This window comes from Balaenoptera acutorostrata, chromosome 5, assembly GCF_949987535.1.
Source record: "Balaenoptera acutorostrata chromosome 5, mBalAcu1.1, whole genome shotgun sequence".
Lineage (NCBI taxonomy): Eukaryota > Metazoa > Chordata > Mammalia > Artiodactyla > Balaenopteridae > Balaenoptera > Balaenoptera acutorostrata.
Genome location: NC_080068.1, coordinates 12,839,519 through 12,867,201, shown reverse-complemented (window position 1 = coordinate 12,867,201; position 27,683 = coordinate 12,839,519). Strand labels below are relative to the sequence as shown.

General features: G+C 36.7%; 1 pseudogene; it reads right to left on the bottom strand.

The window, feature by feature from the left end:
* Nucleotides 1–1,592: 1,592 nt before the first annotated feature.
* On the bottom strand, nucleotides 1,593–6,160 carry LOC103001848 (lipid droplet-associated hydrolase-like; annotated as a pseudogene).
* Nucleotides 6,161–27,683: the final 21,523 nt, after the last annotated feature.

Sequence of the window (27,683 nt, the reverse complement as noted above, 5' to 3'; positions counted from 1 at the left end):
TCTGAGAAGTCATTTGCCCTGATGCGGAAGCCATGCCAGAGGATCGTAACTCATTCAACACTTACCACTGGGTTGGGAGCATATCAGAGCTGAATCAAGGGGGCTTTAGGTTTTGAGAAGAAGGACAACATCCCATTGTCCTTAAGGAATGATAACACTATGAAGAATTTCCTCTAGGAGAAAATAGAATGTTTCTATCTATCATCAGCCATCTTTGCAGTCAGTGGGATTTATTGGCTACTAAGGTCCCAGGATTCAGTCAGTGTAGGAAGCCATATCATTGGCCTACTGTAGGTCAAAGAACAAGCCTCTTCTTTACTGAACCCCAAGGTGTCCAGAGAGGGTGAATTCACATAATTTAATCAGTTCTTTTGGTTCATTAGTGAAATAATTTCTTTCTGACTAACAAAGCTAATGCAGAATTGGAAAACTCATTTATGGTGATTCTCTATTCAGCAATTTAAAGATGCCCTTTCAAAAATTACTTACAGAAGATTGTCAGCAGACAAGAATCATAATGTAGCTAACAATCTATCTTCACTGCTTATATAGTACTTGGCTCATTGCTGGTCCTCAATGGAATTTGACTGAAGAAAATCACAGAAGGGGCAGTTGCATGTGGGCAGGTACAGGGTTGATTTGGGACAGTCCAGTGCCTCCCCATCTTGGCTCTGGAGAAGAGGAGCCAGCAGAGAGCTCACAACCAGAGCTTGCTGGCTGTCTGTGGAGGAAGGTATCGTTGGGATCCTTCAATAACTCTTATTAGTTGTTAGTTTACCAGAAGAATATCTGACAAAATTTATTCACTGACTACTGCAGGTAGATCAGGAAGTCATACTCCTCAGGGAAGGAAACAAGCAGTGCTTCCCCTGCCTTTGGCTCTGTTTGGGTTTGTTCCACTGGCAGCCAGACAGAAGGCTGACTTGGTGGTTTGAGACATGCTGCATGGTGGTGACAGGTAGGATATGCAGGCTATCCTGGGATCCAGTCTGATTCTGATAATCTCAGCCAAGACCTGTGCAAAGTTAGTCTGGGATGATCTTCAGTTTCTGTCCTTAAGAGAGAGCTGGTCCACTGCCAAGATCCACTGCTCATCACTCCCTGCTCTACTGGAACTTGAGTATATTTTTCTCACGATCTCGTACACTTCACATATCCAACTACACACATAATATTCACAGGTCTCTTGCATTTTCTAGTAGGTCTTTCATAATTTTCTCTAGGGGAGCCTATTCTACACTGTAACTCAATTCAAATCAACTAAATGTAGATTTCCTTTTGTCTGCAAGGATTCTGCCTACCAAAACTGTATGGTGCCCCTGGGCATCTCGTGCAAACATAAGAGACCTTGTTTAGATCACTGTGTTCCCGGAGTCTTGGAAAATGTGTTGTTAATCCTATGGAATATTGATCAACTGCCTATAGCCTGGGGAGCTAGGAGCTGATAGTTTCTAGGCCAAGAGGGTCTCACTTTTTTTCTCTTCTAATATAAAACATTAAAATTTAACATTTACCTACTAAGTATACTACTTACTACTAGGAGGCAGTACACCTACTGCCTCTAGGTCAGTGCTTGTTCCTTGTGTCAGTATTTATAGTTTAGACAGATCATCCTGTAGCCAGTCAGCTTCCATGTTGGGCTCCTGGTGAAAAATAGAGGATAAATGCAGGAGGTATTTTTTTTCTCACAGAGTCGAATGTCTCCTTCTGGAAAATCTTTCTACATGTCTTCATAGTACGCTTTTGGACACCAGCCATCTGTAGTATCATAGTAAAATGTGAGCTTAGGTACCTGTTCTTTTATGGTTTCATTGTCTCTCTTCACCGCCTCCATCATTTCTTGGCTCCCAAGGTAGGCAGCACTAATGAGGCAGAATGGTTCCAATGCATTCAGAAAGGAAAATTCACTCTGTACATTAATCATTCGAAGGAGCATTCTGATCATCGAGGACTTGATTTTCTCAGGCCACGATTTAAGTAGTAAGTAGCCAGGAACATAGAGAACATATCAAAGCCAGCACAAAAGTGGATTGGCGAGCTTGCTGTTGGGTGACTCAGTCATTCGCTCAGTTGCTGGAAAGAGCAGAAAGCAGCGAATTATTGGGAGCTCAGGGGCATGCTTCAGAATCTGAAGGGAAAAATAGCAGCCTACAGAATGACTAATGACCACAAGTTTCATTTCCTTTGGCACATGGGTTCTCAGGAAAGCTAGTTTGTATTCTCCTTGACCACAGAGTCCATAGATGTCCTTAATTTCTCGAGCATTCGGATCGTCCAAAAGTCGTCCGAATCTTCTCGTCTTTGGGGGCCACGGCATGCCCAGCATGACTGATAACCCAAACTGGAAAGCGTCTTTTTGTTGAAGAATACAAAGCCTTTGCAAATGGCACATAAAAGGCAGAAAACCCTGTGTTGCCAGTAATAAAGAAAATAAGCAGCTTAGGTCTGTTGGCACTTTGAGTATTAACGCGGTCAGTCCAGGGCCCACATTTTAGAACCTGTGTTTCAGCTCCACAACATGAAATGAATTCCTCAAGCACAGGAGTTTCTTCCTTGATTTCTGAGTCCCTTTCTGTCTGCCTAGAAGGCAGCGGGCTGTATCGTGACCATCTTGGTTAGTGAGGGGATTTTTTTAATCCATTCTGCTCCCTCCAATGTCTGCAGGGCTGCTGGTTTTCACAGTTGCTGCTAGCCAGGCTATTGTTTTTCCAGACTACTGTACAGTAGGGAGTAAGGCGTGGGCACAGGGCCTGTTATAACATTTCAAACCTCACTTATCTTACTTTTTTATTGAATAATGTTTTCTCAGGTATTTTTCACGCATTTGGTTAATTTCTAGAGTTCTAAAAAGTTGATTTTGCCAATCATTATCATTGCTTTTATGGAGGAGCAGCTTTTCAGAGGTCTTGCTCTGCCATTCCTGAAATGCTTCTTATCCAAATGTATTTTCAGTCTACATGTCTAATTTTCACCTCAATATTCTTAGTACTCAGGTTCTGAAGTAAATAAATATCTAAAGTGGAAGAAATCCAAACTGAAGATATCCACTATCCTGGCTTACTAAATTCAAGGGTGAATTTACTGTGGTTGTGAGTCTAACAGGAGTCCGTACTTTTTTTTTCATTCTGGAAAAAAATATATATCACATAATGTGAAAACAAAGTGAACAGCATGTTCTTTAGTTTGAATTTTACTATAAATTGCTTTCTAGATCTGGAACTTGTTCAGAACATTTTTTAACAGATTAAATTTTGCCTTCTTTAATAAAAGAATAATGTCCTCTATGGTGAACAAGCATTGTAGCAAAATTCTGTATTTATACTGATGCTCAACATTGTGTATTATATATTTTCTTTGTATAACTATCAAATTACAGAACTTCCAGATGCTCCTGCTTACAAACAAGCCTGCATCTAAACATTATCTACTTAACTTACATCCAAAAAAAAAGAAAGAGCCTGTATATCCCCCGTAAAGAAAATTGTTACAATACCTCATAACTGATATGTATGTATGTATATCTGCTTGCCACGTTAAAAAATCTTTTGCTTGTGCAAAATTAAGAGAAAAACCCCAACATGGTTCACCATGGAAGATACAAAAATCTACTCTCTGAAATTATGTGATGTTAATTATAAGGTGGGGAATAATATATTGAAGGTATTATTATCACTATTGTTATTTACAAAGCATTTACTTAGTAACTTACAGGTAATAAATGGCTGTTTTACCCACTTCCTATGATTTCATTTTCATTTTCAATGTTTTATTTACTCCTCTATCCGCCCTGTATCAGCCAGTTACATTCTGTATGTATTCACTGATTCATAACTTCATTTATTTACTTTATACCTATTAGGTATCAGCTGTAAGCTCTTTAAGGGAAGGGACTAGGTCTTATTCATTTTTGTCTGCCTAATTTCTATCACATTGGCTATATAGGAAAATGGATATAAAAATAGAAAAATATAAAACAGTGCAATATTTTAGTATTGCATACTTATTTTTGAGATTATAAATTGGTTGTTCCATATGAAATTGTTAATATTTGATTATTTATTTATTTATTTTTGGCTGCGTTGGGTCCTCGTTGCTGCACGCAGGCTTTCTGTAGCTGTGGCGAGCGGGGGCTACTCCTCGTTTCGGGGCGCAAGCATCCCATTGCGGTGGCTTCTCCTGCTGCGGAGCACGGGCTCCAGGCATGCGGGCCTCAGTAGCTGTGGCACGCGGGCTCGCAGGCTCTAGAGCGCAGGCGCAGTAGTTGTGGCACATGGGCCTAGCTGCTCCGTGGCATGTGGGATCCTCCTGGACCAGGGATCAAACCCTTGTCCCTGCATTGGCGTGTGGATTCTCAACCACTGTGCCACCAGGGAAGTCCCAATATTTGATCATTTTTGACTTTGCAAAATGGAACTTAATGTGATCCACCTTAATGTATGCATAGAATAGTTAAAAGATCAGACTCCAATTCATAGAACAGGTGAAATTTGACTTCACTTCAGGATTTAGTTTGGAAGCAGGGAATTTGGTGATTATCACCTTAAAGTATATACACCGCCATGTTCATTGCATCATTATTCACAATAGTAAATAATGACATGGAAAAAGCCTGTGTGCCCAATAATGGATGAAATGATGAAATGTGATACACACATACACACTGGAATATATTTCAGCCACAAGAAGGAAGAAAATCAGCCTTTTGCAACACAGGGATAAAGCTTGAGGGCATTGTTCTAACTGAAAGAAGTCAGACAGACAAAAACAAATACTGTATGATCTCATCCTTATGTGGAATCTGAAAAAGCTGAACTCATAAAAAACTCATAAATAGTGCTTGCCAGGAGTCTGGGATAGGGGAAATGGGGAGATGTTGATCAAAGAGTATAAACTTCCAGTTATAAATTGAATAAGTCCTGGGGATCTAGTTTAAAGCATGGTGAATATCGTTAATGGTACTGTATTGTTTACTTAAAACTTGCTAAGAGAGTAAATCTCAAAAGTTTTCACTATACTACAAAGAAAGGTAATTATGTGCGATGATGGAGGTGTTAACTAACCCTATTGTAGTAATCATTTCACAGTATATATGTGAATCAAATTGTCATGTTGTACACGTTACACAATATTTCAATTATATCTCAATTCGCTGGAAAATATGTCAAAAATAATAATTACTGTTTAATCTTAAGTACAGTTGTATACTTTTTCCCCTTGAATTTACTTATGATAGATAAAATTTGTTCATTTTTAGGCAGATAACATTGTCATACCACATATATCAGTTAAGATGATTTCCACTGGAAGAAATTGGAAGCCGGATTAAACTGGCCTAATGAACGAGGACATTTTAAGCTTGCAACTAGGAACCCAGAGGAGTATGTGTCCCAGGATCAGCTGAGTTAGAAGGTTCCATTTTATTGTGATTCCCTCATTTATATTCTTTAGTTTGTTGACTTCATGTCTTATACCCTGATGTACAAAAAAAAAAAAAAAACCAGTGGAAGCCATCTTTTATATTTGCTTTTTCTTGAGTGTGATTCCTTCTCAAAAACCCCAGACTCTTTATATATCTATTCCTATGGCTGGGACATCTGCTGGTGGTGCAGTGGTTAAGAACCCAGCTACCTCATTTCTGAACTCAAAGGATATCTCCATACGTCAGACAGTAAGTGGATCTGAACAGTACAAGGGGCGCAATGTAGCAAATGCTGGTGCTACATCTACATCCTATCAGTGAGTTCCAGACCATTTCCAGCTGACAGCACTTGCGTTTCTTTGCCTAAAGAACCCATCTATGCTAAGGGATTAAGATTATGCTTAGACCCTTCAGACTACTCCAGGAAACACTGGTTTATGCCATTGCATGAGAGATATAATGATACTGACTATTAAAATGAATGTGCATTTGGGTATTTTCTATTCCGTGCAATGAAAGGAGAAATGCTATGAAAGAAGAAAATGACAGGCTCATTTCAGCTAACTGCCAACTCATGATACACAGTGAAATGTAGAAAGAGTCTATGGGAGGATTAAAGAGACTCTCATCTCCTATGGCTGTGGGGAAAATTTTGCTAAAAATCATTCCCAAAACCTGAATGGGAAAACATTGTAATGATTAGGTAAATGCTTACCTAATGTACAAAGCTGGATACGACATCTGGTGAAGTTGCGCCACTATATTTTAAGATAAAATATATAATTTGAACCAACAGCCATTTTGTGGCGCTATATCCCTGATAGGTAGAATACACTGCTTTGAGAACTACTGCATGGAAATAAGACTTGCTTCTCCCATTGTCATTTCCATGACCCGTTTCGGAATTTGTGTTTCTATGTGCACAACTTTAAGCACCATTGGAATAAAGAAACTAAAGTGTGGGGAGTGGTGGCTTGAGGGAAAAGGGGGAGGGGAAGTATGCTTCTATCAGGGAACACAAGTAAGGGTCCACTAATCCTGACCCTTAGTCAGGATTATGGCTGCTGCTTTGTCATTTTGGATTCCTCTTGACAGTAGATACGCAGGCAGGAAAAAGGAGTTTATTAAGTCTTTAGTGTCTACATTCATTAATATTGTCTTGAACGCCAGCATGAAGATTCTGGAACAGGGTAGATTATAATTACTTATATACACTATTAACTGTTTAGGGCTCACTTTGCCCTTATTCTTATCCCTGGGATGATGTGAGAGGAACCAGATATAATCCTGCATGTAACAGGATCTACTGTAGGCAAGTATCGCAGAAAATAACTTTGGCATTTGTAGAAAAGAAGGAACCAGCTGTCCTTCCTCTCCTTCTAAGAGTCTCTTTGGGAATATAATGGGAAGGCTCCTGGGCCCTCACACTTTGGAATCTGAATAAATATTTCTAGGGAAAGACAAGACTTGTGTATACAGCTTTACAACTCAGAGGATATCTCCATACGTCAGGCAGTAAGTGGATCTGCATAGTACAAGGGGCGCAATGTAGCAAATGCTGGTGCTACATCTACATCCTATCAGTGAGTTCCAGACCATTTCCAGCTGACAGCACTTGCGCTTCTTTGCCTAAAACTTTGTTTGTTTGTCTGTCTTTACTGAAGAATTGGAAGTTACTTTGCAAAGGTAACAGATTTGAATACCAGGATATGCACTCCTTGAGAGCATATCTGTGTCATGATTGAAGAAATCCGAATAAAAAACCCAGCTCTTGCTCCTGCTGAGAGAGGCATGTTTTTACAACATTTCTCAAAGTTTTTCTGTGGAATTACATTTTTAAAAAGTGTAGTTAATCTTAACTGATAGCATTACCAGACTGACCTCTAGGTGCCTTATCCCACAGGGATCTGTGCTGGTGGCTCATAGATCATGTTCTTTTTTGACAGTACGGCTGCTGCATCGGATGTGGACATATGTAACTTAAAAAATATATATAGCTGACAAGCAGAAGGCTGGTGTTGGATCCCCGAATGGAAATTGTTATAACTCACCTGATTTTCAGACCTAAGTTCAAACCCTGAGCATTTGGACTGAAGTGGAGGCTAGATCTCTTTGGCAAAGGACATTGTAATGTCCCTTATTGTAAACTCTCCCCTAAAGAACTCTGCTGCCATTTAGTAGAGTAACTGTATACTTAGAAAAAGAATATACAGAATTCTTTCATGTGCTATTAGATATTAACCATTAACTGATTCTGATATTGGAAGAACAGAAATGTCATCATTATTTCTTGGTTTCCAAGAGTGCATATTGGGAATGATAAACTAGACAAATGCCATATTGGCTACTATGGAGTCTACTATAGCTACTAAGAGTCTGTGTCAAGAAGGACAAAATAAAAGCCCCAGAAACTGCCCCTATTTCAGGCCTAAATTGTAAATCAGAAGGAATATCGGATCCTAGGATAATTTACGGTGAATAATGTTATCCTCAAAGAATGAAGATGCAGTGATTACCAGCATATCCCAGTTTCATTCACCTGTACATTCCTGAGGGGAGAAGCAAATGAGCTGTGGAAAATGACAGAATAGTAAGTGGGGCCCCAATCTTAGCTGCTGTGCTGGATGTGGTGCTTTTACTGGAACTGATCAACATAGCCTAAAATTCTTGGATTGTGACTACTGGTATGAGAAATAATTTATTTTAATCAACTTCAGAAATGAGGATCAAAAGTATTCACATTCACCTGGGAGGAAGACCAGTACACATTAACTTCTTGCCCCAAGATCATGTTAATTCTTCTCGGTCTCACTGTAGTCCACAGGGATTTGCTTTTCTTCCCTAACGCTGGCTTACTGTTTTGGTGAGTCATCTGAACATAATCTTGTTAACAAGGGGAAGGAAGTACTTTGGATTTTGTAGCGTAACACATATGTGCAAAGAATGGGAGATAAGTACTCTAAAGATTCAGAGTCCTGTCTCAAAAGTGAATCAATAGTCTGGGGCATTTGGGGACAGCTCTCTAAAGTATAAGAAAATTTATTGCACTTTTTATTCTTACCACGTATAAAGATGACTGAACTATGAGGTTTTCGCTCAGTTTCCGAGGCAGCATATCAATGTACTTGAAAATACTGCTACTGCTGATGTATACGGTGTGATTCAGAATACCGTTATTTTTTAACAGGGGCCCAGGGCAAGAGAGTACCTTCAGTCAGTTGCAATCCATGTTGTACTGCTACTGGGCCACATGTGCTGCTAGTACCTCATCTTGAGCACACATTGTAGTTTACTACATTCTGCCCCAGAGCCTAAGCTAATGCTGTGGGAACTCCACCTCCATGTAAGCAGAGTCCAAACGTAGAGAGTGGTTACGGTGCCAGGAGCATTCCTTACCAAGTGGGTGTTAAGGGCTGGTTTATAAATGCTCTGGACTTCCATCTTTAAGACACAAAATTTTTACATATAGTTTGTAAAATATTGGTAAGCTTCACGGGAGTTTGCAGCAAAATACAACATCTATTGTTGTAAAACAATCTCAGCCTCAGTTATACATCCTTATCTTTGGCTTTGCTCCTTCCTCTCTCACTCTCTCAGTTCCCTCACTTGCATGTCTTGAGATAACCAACCAAATAAACCACAAGAGAACCAAGAAGAATTGTCTCCAAACATGGACTTACTGATTTTTAAAAATTGTTTATTTGTTTGCTATTTTATTAACTTATAATTTTCATCTTTCTACTTTCTTTAGGTGTAATTGCTTTTATTTTTCTAACTTATAAGCTGGTTAGTGAGCTCATTAAATTCTAGGCTTCCTTCTTCCTAATATATGCACTAAAGGCTATTGATTTCCCTCTAATCACAAATACACAACATATTGATGGTTGAATTTCCATTATTACAGGGCTAAAATGTTTTCTAATCTAATTTCCATTATGATTTACAGAAAGAAAACTTAATTACCAAACACTCAGGTATTTCCTAATTATTTTTGTTGTTGATTTCTAGCTTAATTTCACCATGGTCATGTTATACATTTCATATAATTTCATTCCTTGGAAACTTTTTGAGATACGATTGAGAGGCTAATTTGAGATCTATTTGGGTAAGTGCTTCATAGGCATGTGAAAATAATATTTATCTGTTACTATTAATTACAGTGTTCTTTATATGTCGGTTAGATCAGGATTATTCATCTTGAGCAAACTTCTATACTTTTTTTGGTCTGCTTATGGTTATTTTGTCAATCACTGAAAGAAATTTGCTAAATCTTCCACTCTGATTATAAATCTGTTAATTTCTCCTTTTAGTTATGTCAACATTTGTTTTATATATTTTGAAGCCATTTAATTTGGGTGCATACTAACCAGAATTGTTATCATTTCCTGGTGTATTAATTTGTTTATTATACTGAAATGTCCCTCTTCTCTTCTAGCAATGTTTTTTGCCTTAATACCTACTTTTCCGAATATTAATATAGAAAAGCCAGATTTTTAAATTGAAATATAGTTAATATACAATGTTATGTTAATTTCATGTATCTTACATAGTGATTTGAAATTTGCATACATTATGAAATGATCACCACAATAAGTCTAGTAACCATGTGCCCCTATACAAAGTTATTACAATATTATTGACGATAATCTTTATGGTGTGTATTATATCTCTGTGACTTATTTATTTTATAACTGGAGGCTTGTAACTCTTAATCCTCTTTACCTATTTCACTCTGACCTACCCTACTTTGCTCTGTCAACCCCATTTGTTCTCTGTATCTGTGAGTCCATTTTTGTTATTTTGATCATTTGTTTTTGTTTTTGTTTTTGGATTACACATATAAGTGAGACCATATGGTATTTGTATTTCTTTGTTTTACTTATTTCACTTAGCATAATACCCTCTAGATTCATCCATGTTATCACAAATGGCAAGATTTCATTCTGTGTTATGGCTGAGTAATATTCTATTGTGTATATACCACATCTTCTTTATCTGTCCATCTATTGATGGACACTTTGGTTGCTTCCATATTTTGGCTATTGTAAATAATGATGCAATGAATATTGGTGTGCATGTATCTTTTCAAATTAGCGTTTTCATTTCTTTGGGTATATACCCAGGAGTGGAATTGCTGGATCATATGGTAGTTCTAAGTTTTTTGAGGAATCTCCATATTGTTTTCCACGGTGGCTGCACCAATTAACATTCTCACCAATGGTGTATGAGGATTCCCTTTTCTTTACATTGTCAACATGTTTTACTCGTGTTCTTTTTGATGATAGCCATTTGACAGGCATAAGGTGATATCTCATTGTGGTTTTGATTTGCATTTACCTGATGATTAGTGATGATGAACATCTTTTCATGTGTCTGTTGGCCGTCTGAATGGCTTTGGAAAAATGTCTATTCAGGTTCTCTGCCCATTTCCTAATTGAGTTGTTTGTTTTTTGATGTTGAGTTCTATGAGTTCTTTGGGTATTGACCAGTTATCTGATATATTTTTTGCAAATATCTTCTCCCATTCAGTAGGCTGCGTTTTTGTTTTAGTGATAGTTTCTATTGCTGTAAAGAAGCTTTTTAGTTTGATGTAGTCTCATTTGTTTATTTTTGCTTTTGTTTCCCTTGCCTGTGAAGACAGATCCAAAAAAATATTGCTAAGACTGATGTCAAAGAGAATACTGCCTATGCTCTCTTCTAGGAGTTTTATGGTTTCAGTTTTTACATATAAACCTTTAATTCATTTTGTGTTTATTTTTATATATTTTGTGAGAAAGTAGTCCAGTTTGATTCTATGCATGTAGCTGTCCAGTTTTCCCAACACCATTTATTGAAGAGGCTGTCTTTTCCCTACTGTATATTTTTGTCTCCTTTGTCATAGATTAATTAACCATATTAATGTGGGATTCTTTCTGGGCTCTCTATTCTTTTCCATTGATCCATGCATCTGTTTTTTTGTGCCAGTCTGTTTTTGATTATTGTATGTTTGTAGTATAGTTTGAAATCAGGGAGCATGATACCTCCAGCTTTGCTCTTCTTTCTCAATATTGCTTTGGTTATTGGGGCCTTCTGTGTTTCCATGCAAATTTTAGAATTGTTTGTTCTAGAATGCCATTGGTATTTTGATAGAGATTGCACTGAATCTGTAGATTGCCTTGGGTAGTATGGTTATTTTAACAATATTAACTCTTCCAATCCATGAGAACAGTGTATCTTTCCATTTGTTTGTATTATCTTCAATTTCTTTCATCAATGTCTTAAAGTTTTCAGAATACAAGTCTTTTACTTCTTTGTTTAGATTTATTCCTAGATATTTTATTCTGTCTGATGCAACCGTAAATGGGATTGTTTTCTCAATTTTTCATTCTGATAGTTTGTTATTAGTGTATACAAATGCAACAGATTTCTGTATTTGATTTTGTATCCTGTGACTTTACTGAATGAATTTATTAGTTTTAACACTTGTTTATTGGAGTCATTACGGCTTCTCTTTATACTATTGTGTCATCTGCATATAATGACAGTTTTAATACTTGCTTTTTTATCTGGCTGCATTTTATTCCTTCTTCTTGCCTAATTACTGTGAATGGGACTTCCAATACTAGGTTGAATAAAAGTGGCTAGAGTGGACATCCATGTCTTCTTCAGGACCGTAGAGGAAAAGTTTTCAAATTTTTGCTATTAAGTGTGGTGTTAGGTATGGGTGTGTCATGTTTGACCTTTATGACAATGAGGTACATTTCCTCTATACCCACTTTCTTGAGAAATTTTTTATCATAAATGGATGTTGAATTTTGTCAAATGCTTTTCTCCTCATCCATTGAGGTGATCATGTAATTTTTATCCTTCATTTTGTTAATATGGTGTATCATGTTGATTGATATATGGATATTAAACCATCCTTACATCCCTAGGGTAAACCTCACTTGGTCATGGTGTGTGATCCTTTTAATGTATTGTTGAATTTGGTTTGTTGAGAATTTTTGCATCTATGTTCATCAGTGATTTGGCCTGTAATTTTCTTATCTTTTTCTTTTCTTGTTTTTTTTTTTTTTCTTGTGTGTGTATGTCTTTGTTTGGTTTTGATATCAGGGTAATGCTGGCCTCAGAGAATGAGTTTGAAAGTGTTCCTTCCTCTGCAGTTTTTTGAATACTTTGAGAAGAATAAGTGTTAACTGTTTTTAAAATGTTTTGTAGAAACATTACCTGTGAAGCTGACTGGTCTTGGACATTTTTCTGTTGGGAGCTTTTTGATTACTGATTTAATTTCATTACTGGTAATTGGTCTGTTCATACTGTGTACTTCTTCCTGATTCAGTCTTAGGAAATGTACATTTCTAGTAATTTATCCATTTCTTCTAGGTTGTCCATTTTATGGTAGTATAATTGTTCTTAGTAATCTCTTAAGATCATTTCTATTTCTGTGGTCCTGTTTGTAACTTCTCTTTCTTTTCTGGTTTTATTTATTTGGGCCCTCTCTCTTTTTTTCTTGATGAGTCTGGATAAAGGTTTATCAATTTTATCTTTTCAAAATACCAGGTCTTAGTTTCATTGATCTTTTTTTTTTTTAGCCTCTATTTTATTTCTGCTCTGATTTTTCTTATTTCTTTCCTTCTACTAGCTTTGGTTTTGTTTGTTTTCCCTTTTTAGTTCCTTTAGGTGTAAAATTAGCCGTTTATTTGAGATTTTTCTTGTCTCTTGAGGTAGGCTTGGATTGCTGTATTTCCCTCTTAGAATTATTTTTGCTGCATGCTGTAGCTTTGGATCATCGTGTTTCCATTTACATTGTCTCAAGGCATTTTTTGATTTTCTCTTTGATTTCTCCAGTGACCCATTGTTTGGTTAGTAGCATGTTGTTTAGACTTCAATTGTTTGTGGTTTTTGCATTTTTTTCCTGTAGTTTATTTCTAGTCTCATATCATTGTGATCAGAAGAGATTCTTGTTATGATTTCAGCCTTCTTATATTTATTGGGATTTGTTTTGTGGCCAAACATGTGATCAGTCTATCTTAGAGAATATTCCATATGCACTTGAAAAGAATGTGTATTCTTCTTTTGGATGAAATGTTCTGTATATACTTATCAAATACATCTCATCTAACATGTCATTTAAGGCTAGTGTTTCCTTATTTATTTTCTGTCTGAAGATCTGTCCATTGATATAAGTGGGGTTTTAAAGTCCGCTACTATTATTGTATTACTGTCAATTTCTCCCTTTATGTTTACTAATATTTGTTTTATGTACTTACATGCTCCTGTGTTGGGTTTTTATATATTTATAATTGTTATATCTTCTTGGATTGATCTCTTTATCATTACGTAATGTCCTTCTTTGTCTCTTGTTAACATTCTTTGTTTTAAAGACTATTGTGTCTTATCTACCTGTGTGGCTCTTCCTGGCCTAGGGCAGCTTGGAGTGGAATGATTTATTTTGGATAAATAAAATGATTAAGCATTTCTTTTCTTTTTCCACTAGTTTGTTTTATAAATCATTTTAATATTATTTTATTAGATGCCTTAAATATTACTACATGCATTCTTGATTTATTAGTACTTCCAAATATACTTAGCATTTAGATTTTTCAAGACTCTATAAATTATAGGACCATGAAACACTAACCCCATTTAAATCTCTCCCATCTGTTGTATGATTATCATACTTTTTAATTTTGCACATATTTTATGATCCCTAGACTTTAATAATTGTTTTACACAGTTGTTTTATTTATTTTTTTTATAAATTTATTTATTTATTTATTTATGGCTGTGTTGGGTTTTCGTTTCTGTGCGAGGGCTTTCTCCAGTTGCGGAGAGCGGGGGCCACTCCTCATCGCGGTGCGCGGGCCTCTCTCGTTGCGGAGCACAGGCTCCAGACGCACAGGCTCAGCAGTTGTGGCTCACGGGCTCAGTTGCTCCGCGGCATGTGGGATCCTCCCAGACCAGGGCTCGAACCCGTGTCCCCTGCATTGGCAGGCAGATTCCCAACCACTGCACCACCAGGGAAGCCCAGTTGTTTTATTTTTATATTTTCATATTTCTCCTTTTCATTGTTCTTCATTGCTTCCCACATTTCTGTGTTTTCTGTATGTGGCAATTTTCTTTCTCTCTGAGGAATATCCTTTAGTATTATTTTTAATCCAGATCTACAGGTGTCATAACATCTCATCTTTTTTAAAAAAGAAATCTAGTAATGTCTTTATTTCACATTACTTTTGAAGTTAACTAGTATATATTTTTAGGCTATATTGGAGTAATACAGAGATGTTAACTATAAACTCTGGAAAGAATTTTTTTCTTTATGTATTTGAAAGTAGTACTGGATAGTTGCAAAAATTTTGAAAAAACACTGAAGAGCCAATCATTAAAAGGCAAAAGCTGAATGAGATTTATGTTTATATACTAATTTTATATTTATATTTCATTCATATAGCTTGAGACAAACCCTACTTCTTGGGAAGCAAAACAGCTGAATCTGAACTATAAAATTTTTGCCTTTTTGGCTTGAGAAATTAGAAGATAGAATTTGGGCCATCCAGAACAGTAGCAGTGTTAGGGAACATACCCCTTAAGTAGAGAAGCCCCCCCAAAATGTGTGTGAATTACAGGCAGGTTTTTGGATGGCCCCAGAATTCCAAGATTCTGAGGAGCTCAAAGTAAGGGACAGATAGAAGGTTAAGAGAACTGAGCAGAGATGTCAGTCTGTCCATATAGGGGAGATAGGGTTTGGATATTGTTCCAGCCAAGTCAACTCTTTGCTATAACTCTTAAATTTTTGCTCTTAAAAAGAAGATAAATGAACAACAGTCTCTATGATATGTCATCCATAATGTCCATTAAAATTAAAATTAAATTACTGGAGATGAGTAGAAACAGGAAAATATGACCCAAAGTTGAAGGAAAAAGTAATCAATACAAACCAACCCTGAGATAATCTAGATTTTAGAATCAGTAGACAAGGATTTTAAAGCACTTATTATAAATATGTTCTTGGACTTAACAGAAAATATTGTCATAATTATTATATATATGTGCAATTTAGGCAGAGACATGAAAACTAAGGAAATAAAGCAAAATGTAGAGTTCAAAAGTACAAAACTTGAAAAAAATTTCAATTGATGGAATTAAAATTGCATTGTACATTGTGTAGGAAATAGTGAAGTTGATAATATATCAATAGAAATTGTTCAACCTGAATATCACAGAGAAGAAAGAATTTTAAAAAAGAAAACATAATATCAGTGACAACTGGGACAATATCAAGGGATAATTGAAATTTCAGAAGTTGAGAAAAGAAAATAAATTTTTAGAAAATGGAGTAAATAATGACAAAATTTTCCTAAATATGGTAACAAATGTGAACTCACAGATTCAGGAAGCTTGAAAATTCTGAACTAGGGTAAATACAAAGAAAATGATATCTAGGCACATCATAGTCAAACTATTAAAAACCAAAGATAAGAAGACAATCTTGAAAACAGCATAGAAAAGTGATACATTATATATAAGGTGAAAATTACAGCTAACTTCCCATCATAAAAAATGGGGTCCAGGTGACAGTGGTAAAGCATTGTTAGAGAATTGAAAGAAGAAAACTGCCAATGCAGAAATCAATATACAGTAAAAATATTTTTCAAAAGTTAAGGTAAAATAAAAGCATCCTTCGCCAAATCAAAAGCTAAGAAAAATTTTTGAGTAGAACTGTGCTTCCAAACATGCTAAATGGAAAATCATCAGACTGGAATGAATAGTAACATAGTGGGGTTGGTAAATGAAGTTATACTGTTGCAAGTTTCTATATTTTATTTGATAGAGTATAATGCTAATCTTAAATCAACTGTGATATATTAAAATATAAATGGTAATCACCAGAGCAAACATTTAAAATAATACAAAAAGCTATAACTGAAGAGACAATAATACAGAAAATAAAATATATTACCTAACTAATTTTATTAACACAAAAGTGGGTAGGACAGAAGTACTAGAGGAAAAGGTAAATGGAAGTTATAGAAAAAACCCCCAAAATGATAGCATTAAACACAATCATTTAAATAATTATATTGAAAAATAAATGAACTGACACTCTAATAGAATGCATATTTGTCAGACTGGTCAAAATGCAAGATCAAAATATACTCTGTTTACAAGAGGTGAGCTTTAAATAAAAAGGTATAAATAGATTTAAAATAATTGTATGGAAATAAGATTTTAGGTAAACACTAATCATAAAAAAGAGAACGTCCAAAAAGAACAGAAACAGGAGAATGAACACAGTCCTAGCCCGTGACAGTAAATGCATAGTCGTGTGCACCCTTTGTGAATATGACCTGCTTCTGTTCCTCCTTTTTTTTTAAAAATAAATTTATTTATTTTTATTTATTTATTTTTGGCTGCGCTGGGTCTTTGTTGCTGCGTGCGGCTTTTCTCTAGTTGCGGTGAGCGGGGGCTACCCTTCGTTGTGGTGTGTGGGCTTCTCACCGCAGTGGCTTCTCTTGTTGCGGAGCACGGGCTCTAGGTGCGCGGGCTTCAGTGGTCGCAGCACGTGGGCTCAGTAGTTGTGGCTCGCGGGCTCTAGAGTGCAGGCTCAGTAGTTGTGGTGCACGGGCTTAGTTGCTCCGCGGCATGTGGGGTCTTCCCGGACCAGGGCTCGAACCCGTGTCCCCTGCATTGGCAGGCAGATTCTTAACCACCGCAACACCTGGGAAGCCCTGTTCCTCCTTTCTTAAGTCAGTTTGGGTGGGGGTGGGCAGTGGCATTTGCCAACTCAATTGCTGCCTGTGCTCTGAGGTCAGGGGTTTACCGCTGGCTGGGTTCCATGTTTGGTGGGCCTGCTGGCTGGGCTCTGCACTCAGGAGGGGTGGTTGGGTGGCCTCCCTGATCAGGCTGGGCCACTGGCTGCACTCCTTGATCAGGTGGAAGCACTAGCTGGGCTGTGCAGTCACCTGTGGTCAGGCAAGGTCGCAGGCTACGTTCTCTTACGGGGTGGTGACACTTGAGCTCCACTACGGGTCAGGGCTGTGAGCTGGGCTCTGCAGCTGTTGCTGGTGAGGTGGGGGTCTCAGGTTGTGCTCCCCGACCAGATGGTGCGACTGGCTGAGCTCTGTGTCCTGGCAGGGCCACAGGCAGGGCTTTATAGTAAAGTAAGCACTCAGGCGGTGCTCTGTGATCGGACAGGGCTGCAGACTGTGCCCCACAGTTAAACGGGGCTGCAGGATGAGCTTCGTGGCCAGGTAGACATCTGGCTGTGCTCTGCTGTTTGGCAAGATCACTGGCTAAGCTCTTTGGTTGGGAGGTGCCTCCAAGTGTATCCTGCAGTTGGATGTGCTAGAGACTGTGCTCTGAGGTCAGGAGGGGTCATTGTCTCCGCTTCCTAGTCACGTGGGGCTGTGGGTTATGCTCCGTGATTGAGCGGGTCCCTGGCTGGGCCCCCCCTGTCGGCCAGGCCATGGGTTGTATTCAGCAGTCTAGCAACTCTATAGGCTGGACTCTGCCGTAAGCTGGGCTTTGTGGCTGGGCAGTTACCATAGTCTGGGTTATTTGGTTGTCAGGGTCACTGTTTAGACTCTCTGGCTATCTGGGGCCAGAGGCTATACTTAGCAGTTGTGTAGTACTGCTGGCCTGGCTCCCTGCCCAAGGGCGGCTGTAGAGTAGACTCTGCGGCTGCCTGGATCCTCTGGTCAGGTTTCCTTGTTGGGTGGGACTGGAGGCTCTACTCAGCAGCTGGGCAGTGCTTCAGATTTGCTTCCCTGCCTAGGTGGGAAGTAAAATGGGCTCCAGATCCAGCGAGGCTTGCGCTGGGCTCCTGAGTCAGGCAGAACTGTCAACTGAGGGCAGGCACTGGCTCTGCTCTACCGATGGGCAGAGCTGCTTGCTGGGATCTCTGCTAAAGCACCACGGCAGGGAGGAACGCAGTCTGAGATCTGAGCACTGTTTGCTGTAAACCCCACTCCCTTCTCCATCTCTTTCCGTTCTCCAGAGGTCAAGCCCTGCAGGGTCCCCTAGTGATCCCTGTGAGATAAGATCTGAGTGGGCCTCCAGGGAAGCACACTGCAATGCTGGGGGAGAAGAAACTCAACCTGGGGCTTACTTTTTCCCACTTTAGAAACGGTAGGCCCGGAGGGGCCGCCTTAGTGTGGTGCTGTGGAAGCCTGGGATAGGAAACTGCAGAGTGTAGCCACTTCTCTTACCCTTCTAATGTTGTCCTTCCCCACCTCTGTGGTCCAGGGGAGTGCTTCAGCCTCATCCCTGGGTACTGGGATGTTCTCAGCAGTGTCTTGTCTATAGATAGTCGCTAGTTGGTCTTCCTATGAGGGGAATTGAAGTTAGGAACAATCTGTGTCACATCCTGATGGTGTTACCCAGAAACATTATTTTCAGAAAATAATGTTTCAAAAAACTGTATTTTCAAATATAGTTTTCAAACTATAGTTTCAAAAAACTATATTGCCATGAAATAAATGAAATTGCCATTTCAGGTGGAAATGAAAACTGTAGTCACTATCCGTTGGAGGCAAAGAGCTTAATTTGTTATAGCATCCTGAGCAGCAAGTTTAGATTATTATCCTATATTGAACATTAGATAACTCTGTGTCAAGTAATGTGTTGGTTAGTTAGTTAGAATATTCATTCTGACCCCTCTACTGTTTCTTCTCAGAGACAGATCTTCATTTTTTAATTTAATATATAAAACTGTACTAACTATGATTGAAATATGGGAATTTATGAATGTGACCGACCCCATTCAGTCTGTCATATAAGGACATTGAGATAATCATGCAAAATTAAGTTAGTATGTATGTCTTTGAAACTTGTTTCTATTTATTCTTTACGTAGTTTAAGTTAGTCATGAGATTAGCTGCCTCTCTGAATTGGCTTTCTTTTTAAGATGCATGCCACACATGTCAATATGTCTAAATGGTCCTTTTTCCAATTTTCCTGATTTTTGATTCATGTGTAAAATTGTGAATCAGATTGAATCGCCGAAATGAATCCTCACACTCCCCCAAACTTCCTGTGTGTTTGCACCCTGTCTGTTTGAACACTTATATTTAGAATTCTCAAGCATGCCCAGGGAGTAAGAAATATACAACAGAAACATCTGTTCCTCTTGGCAAAACTATTTCGTGCGTTTTTACTTTTGGAGGGTCAAGAAAAATACCTAGGGATTGTTTTCATATCTGATTGTTTTCATATCTTTGTAATCTTAGCCTTATTGCAATGATTTAAACACACACATCCACACACACGAGACGGAAAAATGTACACAATGGTGAGATCATTAGAAACAATTGTTTTCCTTTTTTCGATATGTGATTTTTTTTCCTTAGCAGTTTTACCAGCTTATTAAGAGAAAAGAAACCACCCTTTACCTACCCAGTTCACGTTTCTGCTGTCTCATCCCCATTCACACTCAGGCCACCTTTAGATTTTACAAGCATGAAATACATATTTTAAAAATAAAAGCAAATATTCTTTGATGTCAGCTTATGTGGTTGCTCCCCAGTTACCTAAGGTCAAAACTGTAAAACTTACTTATATATTTTGGCAGGGCTGGAAGCTGAATTCACTTTTTTAGAAATATAATAAAGGTTGCAGCTGAATGTGGTATGGTTTCTGTTAGTTCTTGCTGGGCAAGGCCTCAAGCGGGCATTTCCCATTCTGAGTGGCCTTTGACCGGGTGCCTTAGGGAAAGCGAAAAATGATAATTTTAACATGCCTCCTCCCTAAGTCCCTCTTCAAAATTTAAAATCCATCTAAGCCTGTGGGACCAATTAATTTTTTTGAAGGCTAAGGATAGCCCAAGACAGGATAAAGCCTTTGACAGTATTATTTATTTTATAGTGAATATCTGTAACATATTGTCTTTTGCTTGATAGAAATAAAGTTGTTGCCAACTGTGCTGGGAAGTTATAAGGTCTTGCTAATGAGAAGTGGCTTTAAAAGACAGGGGGCATGAATATTAAGTTAATTACGGTTTGAAGAAGAACCTTGAATTGCTAGATCTAAAACTGCTGGGTATAAGAACTATTAATCCACTATTTATCTAAGATGTATGGTGTTAAGCAACTATAAGAGGGTGTACCAGAACCAGATTTTACCATCAGAGTGAAATGAATCTGTCATGAAAAACATCTGCTCAAGGAGGAGCACTTTTAGAATATGCCTTACTGTTAATAAAATTGAGATCACTTACGTAAATAGCTAATTTAATACTTGCAACCTTGTAAGCACTCTGTAAAAAGTAATGATTTTTATTGGTTTAATGGCTACAGTTCTCAGGCCATAAGGATTATGATTTTTTTTCTATGATTAAATTTAATTTTAATTTTGAGCCTCCATTCTACCAGGTACCAAATAATAAATGTAGCAAGGTAGTCTTTACATCAGTTCATCGGGTTGTTTCTTTTGGGGACTTTATTAAGGGCAATTCCTATGCTTGGGAGGTAAGGTATGTCTAACAGGAGTCATGGTCATGTATTTATGATGGTTTCTACCGTTATTTCCTCACTCACTTCTGCTCATTGGTGGTAGGTCCACACAGATCATTGCTTCATCTTGCCCTAGTAGCTTTCCAGGTCTACCAGATTGAGACGCCGCGTTAGTCTGCTTACGGAAGCAGAGGAAAACATTTTGTAGCTCCCTGATACGTACAGGTTCAAACAGGGATTCTATTAAGGTGTCTCAGAGCTGACTGACGCGAGAGCCCATGCAGATATTTCTGATGCTCTCACACCAGGCTGGGATCAGAACTCTGGTTCTTGATTTTTCCTAGCCCTGAACTGAAAAAGGCGGTTCAGGCTGCTATCTGCTCTTGAGTTCCCCAAACTAAAATCTATCAATAGCTCCCATACTCACCCCAGGATTCGTCCAGGGGAGACAAGATTGCTTTTAGGGAATCACCAGCATTTAAATTCTTATTTCATTTCTTTCTCTTTAACTTTTCTGGATCAACTTAATCCAGTCTCGGGTGATGGTGGAAGTGAGGTAGCAGAAGGTAATAAAAGACAAGTAGCTCTGAATGTTTGTTTAGTTTTCCAAATCACTATGGCATAATTTTTTTAATTTCTATATCTTTTAGGATTTAGGATTTTGAAACTAAAAAGTTTTGGCTTTTGAAATGAAAGGATTTTTCTTTACTTTTTGTTATGACTAAATTAATAAATAAAGGCTCAGGATGAATTGGAAAAGTTAAAAGCCAGATCAACACCTCAAAATATTACCATGCTACATTTGTATCATACTTGATAATGGCTACCATTTATTGGTTGTCAGTCATCTGATAGTCTATGAACCAGTATTTTAAAAAACAATACTCCCAAATTCAAACAAAATTAAAGGTAGACATTTGTGTCTAATTTTGCTGATAAAAATATGTCAAAGATATTACAGAACAAATAAAAATCAAATCGACATCTTTCTAAATTCCAGTGTTGCCTTCTGCCTTTATGTTTTAGATGTTCAAACTAATTGAGAAAACTACATGGGGTTTTCAGCTGGTTAGATGTCTTCCTGTAACCTAGGATGTTATCTACCATGGAAGTTCTTAGGATTTTAAATAATAGGTATAGATGTAAAAAAGTAGTATGTTCTCAATTTAATACATCAAGACCAAAATCAGTTATAGATAGTAAAAAATGTAAATGTTATTATAAAGAGTTTTCTTTCTTGAGAGCAAAAAATGTAAATGTTATTATAAAGAGTTTTCTTTCTTGAGAGCAATATATGTTTCATTTTAAAACAAGCCAATGTGTGATCAGGCATATTTGATAAACTCGACCCCTAATAGGGTTTTTAATAGTATTTCAACAAATCTAAGAAAAAGTCTAGATATCTTAATCTGGCTTGTAGGGCTCCCCATGATCTTCTCCAGCCTCCTTTTTCACTTCTCTTACTTCCATCCACCAACCTTAACACACTCTAGATACTGAGTTTCTTCCATTTCCTTCATCCGCCAAACTTGTTATCACTCCTGGGTACTAGAACCTGCTGTTTTCTACCTGGAATATTTTTTGTTTCTCTTTTCTTCCCTTCTTACAAAAATCTACCCATGCCCTACCCTCACCTATCTATTTCAACTAACATTTATGTCACTACTTAGATGTCAGCTCCCCTAGGAAGCCTGCTAATTAGTACCAGAAATAGTAGCACTGCCTATGTCTCACATTATAGTATGTATTTTATTCTATGACACTCACTTTAAAAAAATATTTTTAACAGCTTTATTGAGATATAATTCATATGCCATACAATTCACCCATTTAAAGTGTACAACTCATTGGTTTTTAGTATATTCAAGGAGTCATGCAACCATCACCACAATGAATTTTAAAACATTTTCATCACCATAAAAAGTAACCCCGTACCCTTTAGTTATTGCACCCTAATTCCCCTAATCCCCACCAACTCTAGGCAACCACCAGTTTACTTTCGTTCCATAGGTTTGCCTATTCAGGAAATTTCATATAAATTGAATTACATAAAATGTAGTGTTTTGTGACTGGCTTCTTAAATTTAGAGTAATGTTTTCAAGGTTTAGTCACATTATAGCATGTTACAGTACTCCAATTTTTATGGCTGAATAATATCCATTGTGTGGATATACTGCAATTGTTTTTTATCCACTCATCAGCTGATGGATGTTTAGGTTCTTTCCCATTTTTGGCTATATGAATAATGCTGCTGTGAATATATATAAGTTTTTTAAACATATATTTTCATTTGTTTCTCTTAACCGTATACCTAGGATTGGAATTGTTAGATCATGTGGTAACCATATATTTACTGTTTTGAGGAACTACCAAACTGTTTTCCAAACTGGTTGCATCATTTTACAATACCACCAACTGTGTGAGGGTTCCTATTTTTCCACATTCTCATCGACGCTTGTTATTGTCTGTCCTTTTTGTTATTGTCTGTCCTTTTGGTTTAGCTGTCCTAGTGGGTGTGAAGAGGTATTGCATTGTGGTTTTGACTTGCATTTCCCTGATAGCTAGTGATGTTGAGCATCTTTTCATGTCTTATTGGCTATTGTTAGATCTTCTTTGGAGATGCATCTATTCAAATCCTTTGCCCATATTTTAATTGGATTATCTATCTTTTTATTTTTGAGTTGTAAGTGTTCTTTATATATTCTGGATATATGACCCTTATCAGATATGTAATTTATATGGACATATCGATATTACTTTTATCCATTCATCAGATGATAGATATTTGGGTTATTTATACATTTTAGCCATTATGAATAATGCTGCTATAAACATTTATATACAAATTTTTGCGTGAAATATATTTTAATTTCTCTTGGGTATATACCTGGGTGTAGACTTACTGGGTCAAATGGTAACACTATTTTAATATTTTGAGGAACTACCTGGCTATTTTCCAAGTGACTGTGGCATTTTACATTCTCACCAGCAGTCAATGAAGGTTCTCATTTTTCCATATCCTTGTCAACACTTGTTACTGTGTTTTTGGTTATAGCTATCCTTGTGAGTGTGATATAATATCTCACTGTGGTTTTGATTAGAATTTCTCTGATAGCAAATGGTGTTCAGTGACTTGTCAGGTGTTTATTGGCTACTAGTATATCTTCTTCAGAGAAATGGCTATTTATTATAGCATTCACTTTTTTAATAGTCTGTCTACCCAAAGTGAATGAAACCCCTCCTTCCATTTTAGATTTAGCACCTCAGACCACAAATTGGAACCAAACATTTGTTTGTAAATTCAACAAAATTATAATCAAAATCCCTTAGGTGTTCTTTCAGAGAAATTGACAAGATAATTCTAAAATTCATGTGGAAATGCAAAGGACCCAAAGTTGTGAGAAATTTCAAAAGAGAACAAATTTGTTGGACTGAAGTTACCTGATTTCAATACTTACTGTAATGCTGCAGTTATTAGGAAACTTGTATTGGCCAAAATATACACAAATATATCAATGGAGAAAAATGGAGTGTCTAGAAATAGACCTACACATATATGGACTACTGATTTTTGACCAAAGTACAAAGGCAATTTTTGAGGAAAAGATAGGCTTTTCAACAAATAGTGCTAGGACAATTGGGTATCCACCCCTCTTCCAAATCTTTATACTTAGCAACAAATGCAAAAATTAACTCAAAATGTATCATTGATCCAAATGTAAAACCTAAAACTATGAAACATCTTGAAGAAAACATAGGAGAAAATATTTGTGATCTTGGTTTAGGTAAACATTTCTTAGATATGATTCTAATAACATGATACAAAGAGAAAAATTGTTAAATTTGACTTCACCAAAGTTAAAAAATTTCTGTTTTTTGAAAGACCCTATTAAAGAAATGAAAACATAAACCATAGATGGGAATAAAATATTTAGAAGTCATATAATACATAAAAGACTTTTTTCATGTATGAATATTTAAGGAATTCTCAAAATATAATAAGAAAACAGAACCTACATTTTTTAAGTGGTGAAATAATTTGAACACTTTACCCAAGGAGCCCATGAAATGGTACTCTACATCATCAGTCATTTAGGTAAATGCAAATTCAGATCACATTGATATACCACTAAAGACCTAATAGAATGGCTAAATTTAAAAAGAATGACTATGTCAAGTGTTGGTGAAACCATGGAACATTTAGAAATTTCATACACTGCTTATGGAAATGTAAAATGGTACACCACTTTGGAAAACAGATGGCAGTTAAGTTTTCAAAAGTTTAAAAGCAGTTAACTTTTTCTAAAGTTAAACCTATTGCTACCATAATAGCCATTCCACTCCTAACTACTTACTTGAGAGGCAGGTAAGCATATATCCATACACATGGACATTCACATACATATGAACATCCATACATATGAACATTCACAGCAGCTTTATTTGTAATGGCTCAAAACTGGGAAAAGCCCAAATGTTCATCAACAAGTGAATAGATACACAAATTATGATATATTCAATGCAATTTATTTCCAGTTGGTAAAAAAGACAAACTATTAATACACAATCAAAGTGGATGCATAATCTCAAAATAATTATGCCAAGTGACAGCATCCAGACCAAAAAAATACATCTGTATGATTCCATTTATATAAATTATCTTAAATGCAAACTAATCTTTAGAGAGAAAGGATGATGTATAATATTTGCTCAAAAGTTGGTAGCTGTTTAGTACTTCTCTTCCCTCCAAAATCTTAAATATGTAAACACATGCATCTGAATAACTGCAGATACAGTTAAGACTTAAAAATTTATTTAGCTAATATCATCAAAGCTCTAAAAGTCAGGTCATCTGGCAAGAAGTTTTTTTTCAGAAATGTTTTTTAACTCAATAGTTCTTGAATGGTATCATCCCAGAGCATTTCAGAGCTTTTACAGCTCTTTGCCATGTCTCCTAAAATTTTTGGCAAGTTCTTCTGAGCAGTAGATAAATGAAAAGGACAATAAGGAAGACCATGTTGAAGCACTCAAATTATGGAACAGGAGTTTGAGCTCTTTGAAGATTTAAAACAGGTGGGGGGAAAAAATGAAAATACACTCATAAATATATTCCCCAGTCAAAAGCAGTCAGTCAGTCCAAAAAGTACGCACGAAAGCCTGTGAGATTTCTGGTACTCTTACCATCTGCTGATACTACTAGTTGAAACAGGCAAGTGTTGTTATTTCCATAATAATGGCTATTGAATGTGGGCATAACCATAAGGTAAGGTATTGGATCAATGAACAGGTACACACAAGAGATGTATTTTAAAGATTACTTCTGTGTAACATACAACCAATTTGTAGGCTTTAAACTGCAAAGAACTTGTTCAGCGTCCAGTAATACTCAGCATGTAAAACATCGAAAACAACATATGGTTGTCAAGAGCAGCCATTTAAAGTAGCAGGGAGTGAATGAGTGAGAGATGTATTTGCTTTTTACGAATATAGTAATGGTTATATATTTGTCACACTTTTCACTGAATTCAGTACTCCCCTATTTAGACCTTAGTCTTTTTGTATTTTGTGCCATGAGTGTTAGAAGCACATTCTTAATATCAACCCTTTAGAGAAATTGGAAAATAAAAAGTATAAAAATTGAATAATTAATAAAGAGAACATGAACATTAAAAGTTTCCTATAATAGGAAAAAGCACATACAAGGGCAAAAACATTCCAATAATTGAGTAACAGACAATAAGTATTAAAGAATTCTTAGAGTTTTCTGTCTCAACAACAATGATTTTTCCATCTTGGAATTTCATACAAGAGAAAGGAAAAAATATCTTCAGTGCATTAGAAGTGATGTTAGGAAATTATGTAAGCATTTTTTTAAGATCAGAGAAGCTATTTTCACCTAGCCATGTAGCAGTATCTGTTCTTGCCACAGATTAACACTGTACTTTTTATGAGGCTGATTATTTACCAGAGACTCTGTAACATGTCTGGCTGCTTTCTTCATCCCTCTAATTCTTTCTCCATGATTTAACAATATGCCCTTTCTTTCTTAATCAGACTGCTTGCCTTGCTCTCTATTTTCTGTCTAGAGCCTCTGCCTTCTCCCTCTCTGCTCTGAATTTCCATTTCTTTTACCTGTATAAGACATTTTAATACACACTTCATTTTGATCCCCCTCAATTTTATATACTAGTCTTGTCTTCCCTAAACTTATGAACATTATAAGGACACAGGCTCTGGATATATTCATTTTTGTTTTTCCTAATAATAACTTGTTTAACGGCTGAAGGAGTCATTAGGTACAGATAAGCAAGAATATATAGGGAAGAGACCTGTGTTCTTGTACAATAATGTGGAAGTAAATAATGGAAACAATAATGTGGATAAGTAAAACTTCTAATTTCAGCATTTCAAAAAGCTTAAAATGCATTCCTGGGCCTTATCCTTGAGAATATGATCCTCTATCACAGGAGGGCTAAACTGGTATCTCAAGTGTGAGATACGACAAAAAATATCCCTAAGATTTAGAAATGTTTACGGAAAATAATGAAGATAAAAATACTGCAATTTCAAAGCTATAAGCAGTTTTTCTGTGTAACTGTGTAAAACTAGAATATGTATTTGAAAGCATATGGTTTCTTTGCTCTAGCTCCACCAAAAATCTGAACACTGGGTATTGCAAACATGAAGTTGAACGATAACCCATAACAAGTAATAGGGTTTTACATCAACTTTCAATCTGTGGGAGCTAATTTTTTGTAAAATAATGTGGATATTGCTTGTATTATAAGTGAAGTGTTACTCCTGCATAATCCTTATGTAAAACTCCAGCTTTCATG